The sequence below is a fragment of the Lygodium microphyllum genome, chromosome 11, assembly GCF_053477565.2.
Source record: "Lygodium microphyllum isolate KBCC chromosome 11, Lygodium_microphyllum_v1.1.10, whole genome shotgun sequence".
Lineage (NCBI taxonomy): Eukaryota > Viridiplantae > Streptophyta > Polypodiopsida > Schizaeales > Lygodiaceae > Lygodium > Lygodium microphyllum.
In genome coordinates this window covers 77936994-77945194 of record NC_141145.1, presented here as the reverse complement: position 1 = coordinate 77945194, position 8201 = coordinate 77936994, and positions in this window count along the sequence as shown.

Genomic DNA, 8201 nt, shown 5'->3' with positions numbered 1-8201 from the left:
TCTAAACTGAGGTATCACTTCATTCGTGGGTTTGTTGAGGACAAGTGTATTGACCTTGTCAAGATCTCAACTAACCAGAATCATGCATACTTGCTCATGAAAAGCCTCTTTACAGAGCTCTTTTCCTTCCTTAGGAAGTTGATGGGCATTGGATGAGATGGCGTCTTTCCTCATCCTCTTGTATCTATGTACATATTGTACTGTCTTTTTTCTTTTTTCTTCTCACTCCTCACAGATACAGATTCGCCTTTAAGTGGGCGGTTTTTTGGGGTAAAGGCACCTTTGCCTAGCCACCTGTGTATTACTACGCTGACAGTACCCACACACCTGCACACTACAGGCAATGGGCGCCCATCACTGTCACTTCATTCTTTATTATTTCGTGACATTTGAATAAAGGGAAGGCCGGTCCCGCATTGTGACTATTGGAGTTCCCACGTCGTCACAGCTCTCACCTCCATGCACTCTTGCTCGATCCTTCTCACCTTTCACAGATTGCTCCTTCTTCTTCTCCCCATTCAGAGTGTTGTTTACTACCTATAACTACGATCACGCGTCACGCGATTTCATAAGCCCATCTTTTTTTATGAGATCTCTCAAAATTAGTTGAAAAAGCACTTTTTTTTTGCATGACACTCTATTCTAGAAGTTTTCTATACCTTTTTTGGATATTTATAAGAAATAATATCCAAAATATCAAAAATTGGCTAAAATTATCCAAGAATCTCATTTTTTGAAACTAACCATACTATGGACACTAGCACTAATGACTAAGTTGATATTGACTCTCTAGATTAATAAGAAATTCGGATGATGATGCACTCTAGGATTTTTCACACTGTGTCCATGTAGCGGCATGGCATCCACCCCCTCTGGACCTGCACATCCTCTAGTATGTACCACCGATGCACTACCCAAGTCAAACACCCATAGCATCAACTTGTCCCTTATCATGCACATAAGAAGGCATCGCCCTGGATCATAAATCAAAATGACTAGCATTTGCACAACTCTAATACCATACCAAGCATCCATTCCAAGGTCATCAGACCTTGGGTGCACATCATATACTAGAGGTTGTTGAGTCTCCATATACATGCTATCAACGTACCCATCAACCAAGACATAGCAACATGTCTGCTCTTTCATAGTCTAGCGCATGGAAATCTGCTTATATTGACAATTGTGTATCACATCAAATATAAACTAAGCCTCACTTGCATCCAACACATTCTCATCATCACCAAAAATAATGAAGCAGTCCATATCTTGAAGCATCTTAGAATTGCATATCAAGGCCTCTGACGACAAAGCATCCAAAACATTCTCCATTTGTGGAGCATCATCTAACATTCTCTAAAGGCATATCCTCAAGCTCATAAACTATAATTGTATCCTGCAAATAATCTACATCCAACAAGTCATCAATCTCCCTCTGAGTCCCTGCATTAAGTAAAACATGAGCTTCATAAATCTCTTCAAATGCATTAAGAAAATCTACATATGCAATGGCTAACTCTTCCACTATAGGATCTTCCAAGGCATCCATGGTTGTCTCAATATTAGACTATAGCTTATATCCTAGTTGCTTACCCTTCTTTTTGCCCTCTTGTTTGCTATCTTGTTTTTGCTCCTGCCCAACCTCTTCCATAACATGCTCATGAGGTGACTGATTTGCAACTTTGCGAGGATCCATACTTCTTCTTGTCACTCTCTTAGATACCCTTACATTACCTTTATCTCTCTTTTGTTTCTCTTCCACAATTTTTTGCCCTGCATGAGACATTTCACTATCAGTAACTTTCCTCTTTTTAGCTACATGCAAAGCACATGTCCAAATTGCAACCTTCGAACCAACCATCGCTTGGCCAGGCATTCTATCCAACCTTCGAACCAACCATATTGCAACCTTTGGACTAGGCATTCTATCCAACTGAAGACCAAAAGTAAAAGCATGTACAACTACATAAGCATTTCGGACAGCCAAATCTTCCAACAACTTTTGCATATCTCCCTTTCCAAAATTCAAAGCAAGAGGCAATCTCGTTTCTTATGATGCATGGATCTTGCCATCTTTCCAAAAGATGAGCTATTGTCCCAAGGCCTCCTGATGAGCAACACAATCTTTTCTTTCATCCTACAAACTATCACACCATATATAAATTTTCCCTAGTTTAGGGGTTACTGTCCATCCCCTTTTCTCTTATCCTTTTCTCATCTAATTTTGTGACCTTTAACTGAAAATCTTGCATGCCTTTGACCAATTCATCTAATACATCTTTCTCCCTAACATTGGAAACAACGGGTGCGGCCATAGGATTAGCCACAGAAGTGGATGACTTACTATATACATCAATTTTTTTGCCCATAACAGTGGGCAAGCTAGATACATGCAATCTTTCTCTTCTTCTATGCTTTTTCACTAGTGCAGCAATATCTTCCTTAACATACCTCCACTATGTTTAAAGCCATGTCTCTATAGTTTGATCCTCTAACAAATCATCAAGCTTCTCTTGAAGCTCAAAATCTACAGCTTGTAGAAATAATTCAATTTTTTAACTTGCAAGAGCTTGTTGTTCTATAATATCTAACTGGGTAACTTGGGCTTTCAGTTCATGTATAGTGACTCGTACAAAATATTTGCTCCATTCAAGTTGAGCCACCCCAAAGAACTCCATCTTTTGAGCATAGGTATGCAAATATGCAGATACATTCTTGCCATCAAATAATTTCATCTCACACTTTACTGCCAGCAGAGCATTTGTCACAATAGTTTATGTTTGAGCAAAAGCCTGCATCACCTATTGTTGTTGTTTTACTTGCTTAAGTATGTTCATATTCTGCACTAACTACTGCAAAACATCACTAGAAATTGTGCTTGAAGGTTCTCCCCATCGGGGATCAGAGAGAGAAGGAAGTAGAGAATAGGAGATAGAAGAGAAGAAAAAGAATAGACAAGAGGTGCACAAGATAAAGACAAAGCTCAGTGAATCAAAGCACTATGTAATTGATAAAATGTGAGAAGATAAACAAAATCCTTATTTGGGATTGCTCTGAAGTAATCTCCCAAGCATTAGATCTCCTAGAGCTTCGTGGTAGACCAAAAACGTGCACCAAACATTAGCTTCTTCTATGTTGCTCAGACTGCAAATCTGATGGTTCCCTTGGCTCCGAAAGAAGGGTAAAACTCCATCATGGACACCTAGTTAAAATTCTCCCATATCCCTCCTTCTTCTTCTCCCCATTCAGAGTGCTAATGTTGCTTGTAAACTGCGATCGTGCATCGCATGATTTCAAAAGCCCTTCTTTTTTAATGAGATCTCCCAAAATTGGCTGAAAAGGCACTTGCTTTTTGCATGACACTCTATTTTAGAATTTTTCTACAACTTTTTAGGATATTTACGAGAAATAATATCCAATATATCAAAAATATGCTAAACTTGTCCAAAAATCCCATATTTTGGAACTAGCCATACTATGGACACTAGTACTAACGACTAAGATGAAATTGACTCTCTAGATTAATAAGAAACTCTGATGATGATGCACTCCAAGGTTTTTCACACTGTGTTCACATAGCGGCACCACAACACATTAGGCTAACATCACCTAGGGACATTTAGGATCATAGTGCAGAACCACAACAATCATGTCACACCTAGGCATAGAACACACAACAAGTCGAGGGGGGGAATCATCCAACCTACCACCAAGATCTAAAGTCCAATCACTACAAGAAGGACCCAATGACAGAGAAGTTAAGAGTACCAATCTAAATTCGCATCATTCTAGAGATTCAAAAGAATAGAAACACACACAAGCAACCACACAAGAACTTTAATTTGCAAGAATAGTATCATTTGGCTTTTCAAAGCCTAAGACTCAATTGATGTGCCTCATAGCAGACTAGGCCATAGATCTACAAGTACTAAAATCTTCGAAGTCAATGATAAAGAGAGGCCTTCCTATCCATCTATCCATTAATAATATGACTGGTGAGGAGCTAGCAACTCAAGAGCCTAGGCCATAGGTAGCAAACTAGACGAGGATAGACACATTCACAAAGATTGACCTTGCATGCATTAAGTGTGGCATCACTCATATGTATCATGACTATCCAACACACAAGGTGTCTAGTAGTACACTTATATATATAGTCCACAGAGCCTAATACCCAAAAGGTCAAAGCCATCAACATTGACCTAGATGATGAAGAGCTAATACCTCCTGCATATCTTAGGGTTAAACTAGCTGCCAAGCAAGAGCTTGCCATTGATGCTCTCATTGACGAAGGTTCTAACTACAACATCATGACTTATGATGTATGGCTATGATTGGTCAACCTGAACTAGTCCCAACAAATGCAGTCATTAAATCTTATGGAGGATCACCTTCTCCCCTCCTAGGACGATGCAAGATTCTTCAGACTATTGAGATTGAGAGCTTTCCCATTGTTTTTTAATGTGCTTCCAAATTTGGAAGATATGGGTAGAGAGGTTTTGCTTGGAAGAACTTTGAAGCATGTGACCAGATGTATTATGAACTATGAAACACACTGAATATATTTGAGATTATCAGAAGTTGAGATTGTCACTACTTTCATCAAAAGGAACCTTGTCTCTTCTCCAAGGAAGGGTGAACAACCTATCTTAGAGTCTGATACAAAACCTAATGAGGATGGCCAGAGAATTCTGAAGGAGTTGCTCAAGGCACATGTAGACAAGAGAGAACCACTTAGTGTGAATCCTCCTAGTACCAAAGTAAATCCCAAGGTAGCTAAGACCACCGTAATAGCTTGTCAAGCTATTAGAAAGAGAAATTCATCTAGAAGGAATAGGAGACCTAAGGCATATAATTGGAAGCATCAGAGAGCTAGTACAAAGCCGCGATGGGTTCCAAAAGCGTTGCTACATGCTCAAGGGTTTATGTGGGAAATTATTAGATTTCATTGCCAAAACCACCCATAAAGCCACCTCCACTGACCACAACAGCCCAAGGTCCATCAAAATCCAAGAGAAATGGAAAGAGACCTAAATGCACCTCTAGATCAAGGACCAATATACTTGCAAAGATATACACTTACAAGCTAGTGACCAAGCAACTAGTTCTTGAGATGCCCATATCTACAATTCAAGAAGAGCAACAACTTGAAGCAATTGCTAATCCACAAGAGGAACTAGCAATGATTGAGCAACCACTAAGTCAAAAAGAGGACACAAAGCAGTCATTACCTAGTGACGCTACTCATGCTGAAATAGAAATTCTAAGGAAGCAGACTCTAGATCCCTACAATGTTGGCAAGCAACAACCCGCAAAAGTTTTTGGTCCTTCGAAACAGTTAATGTCTCCCAACAACCAAGAACCTTTGTCACCCAAGCCAAAACAAAACATCCAACATCAATAGCTTAGTGCAACTACTTACTACATTAAAACAAATTCGCAAACATTACAAGTTCAACAACCTCCCTTTGAGAGTGTCGGCAATAATAAATCTAGATATTTGAAGACCAAGACTACCTGCTATGAGTTTGAGGATCCTCATGTTCCATCATCTTTGACTGACACAATTGACCAATCCACTGCCTCAAAAGTTACTACTTCCAAGTTTGAGGTGAAGCCCACACAACCACAACCTTTGGCTTTGACCAAACCTATCACTTCAACTAAGGACCAAGCCTCTAGTACTTCAGTCTCACAACAAAATACTAACTCTAGCCCAAAGAGCACAATGAATCCCATGATTCGCAAATCTTATTCTTCTCAGCTAGAAGCTCCGATGCATTTAAAGCTAGTTAAGAGATCTCTCATGGGAGCTTTACAAAACATGGGGCAACAACAAAAAGATCAATCCCAGGCTACAAGTTCCATGGAACTAGATGAAACACTATTGACTTCATTCACTCATGCACATGTTTGTGCTGACATTGGATTACCAACTTTTGAGGATGAGAAGTTATTAGAAAGGCCTTTGACTTGGTCAGAGCAATCACAAATTTATTAGTGTTACCTAGCAATCATAGGAGAAGTCATGAAGAAAATAGCCAAGATAGAGCAGGAGAAGCATCGCTTGATTCTTGTGTTCCACCCCGAGTAGTGCTACATGGCAACAAGCAAGGAAGACATTGTAGCATTACCAATAAAGCAAAAGGACAAAGTGAGTTTGAAAGGAAATGATATTCTACTCAAGGTTTAGCTACAAGGTATGGCAATCGTTTATTGACTATTACTAAGCAGAGAAAGGCACTCTGGACTTCTGTGCATGATCCAATATATGTAGCACATGCATATTTGAGAGTACTAGCAACTGTCTATGGGTGTCAACATTTATAAACTTGTTGAAATAGATCCCTTATGTGACAAACTCCTTTCACTCAAAAGAAGAGCTAAACATTACAAGTTTATTGGGACAAAGCAACTTGATAATTGATATCATTATATATTTTTTCTACCTTACACATGACCCACAACTTCTTGATGGCCATGCTTCATTACAATACAATCCCAAATTCTTTGACTGGTTTATCCCCACACTGAATGACACAACACGTCATGTTTCCTTTTCTTCTAATAGCACACAAAATGACTCTTCATCCATGATGTGAAACTGAGTGATGTATATAAAACTTCTACTAACACTGACACAGTGGCTAAAAGTAGTGTGCTTGAAATTCCAAAACCTAAGGCTACAACTACTAACATCCCTACTAACTCACACCACTAGCTCAACCAAGTTGAGCTAGTTAACCCCAAGATGTTCAAGAGGAGACTACTCAGACTCACCTCCAAATCACCCTTACTAAACCTTCCCCTCCCTCATCTTTGAGTTACTAGCCTCGATGCTAGGGGAACAGTTATTTGAGATAAAGAGATATACTTGAGATTTTGCAAACCTCTTTGTAACATGTGAGACATCGAAACAATTGAGGTAGCAAGTAGAGTGAGCTGTGCATGGACAATGTGCATGGACAAGGGATAGAGCATCTGGAAAATTAAATCTTGGTTGATGAAGAAACATTTGTCATTGTTGAGAGCGTGGCTCCTACCCAAATGTAGAGTTTGTCCAAGAAAGAGAGAGTAGCCAATGACTATGCTTTGGACCATGCTTCCAATACAATGCGTGCTTTCTAGAAGGGTGATTTTCTCTTCCAATGGGGCTTCCATCATGGCTCTTTATTTATTGGTATTTCTGTCACTTTCTCCATAATTCTTTGTGGGCTTGGTGATCTTGTGATAACTTGGACATTGAATTCTTTTGCACAGAGACTTGTATCATCCTGCATTCACTTGGCAACTCGCGAGAGTACATGCAAGTCATATGCTTCAACCATAATGAACAAGTGCAACTCAAAAGACATCACTTATTTGAATCCCATAGTGCTGACTTCGATGCATATCACCTGCGCTTGATTATCATTACTTGTGTATGTGCTGGCTTTGCTTCTTTTGGTATTATTTATATACAGTCACAAAGCACATTGTTTATTTATGTACACGTTTATGAATCCATGTCACTTTGTGTGAGGATGAAAACCAATTGTAGAACTCATGATTGCATTGGAGTGGGGCATACATATCTAGTAATCTTGGCAGCCTACTCAATAACAACAGATATTTCGCAACATTGAGTAGCAGGGTGCCTAATCTGAGTTTACTCGCAACATGCATCTCCTCCTTAATGAGAATTCTATCAATCATAGAGAGTTCTCTTGCCTAATTCTAGCTAAGTCCATGCCCCGAGCGGTAGTTAGTACTCAAAAAGAAGTTGGCACTACATAGATCACAGGTCTCTTTGAGACTGCCATTGGGCCAATCGCTCCTCTAAGACCTTTGGGCTCCAAGTTTGTCCATTGTAGCATGGTTTTCAAACCAACTTTTTCAGATTGACTTCAACCCTATAATTGTCGCTTTAGTTGCTCTCTCTCTAAGAGATTTGGTTGGCAAAGCACTTCATTGAATATCACAATTGTGTAGTTCGTCGGTTTCCTCCTCAGAGATGAGTTGCATGCGTTCATACAGGAGTTTGTCATAGTGCTCATTAAGATATTCTTGCTCTTCCCACGATAACAGATATAACAAATATTCCTCAAGTTACTCCCTACGGAATGTACCCATGTCCGCAAAAGGACATAGGCACGTGCGAATAATTTGAGTTTAGCCTCCAACTTGATCAAGAACTCTGTGACACTTCTATGTTCGATGAG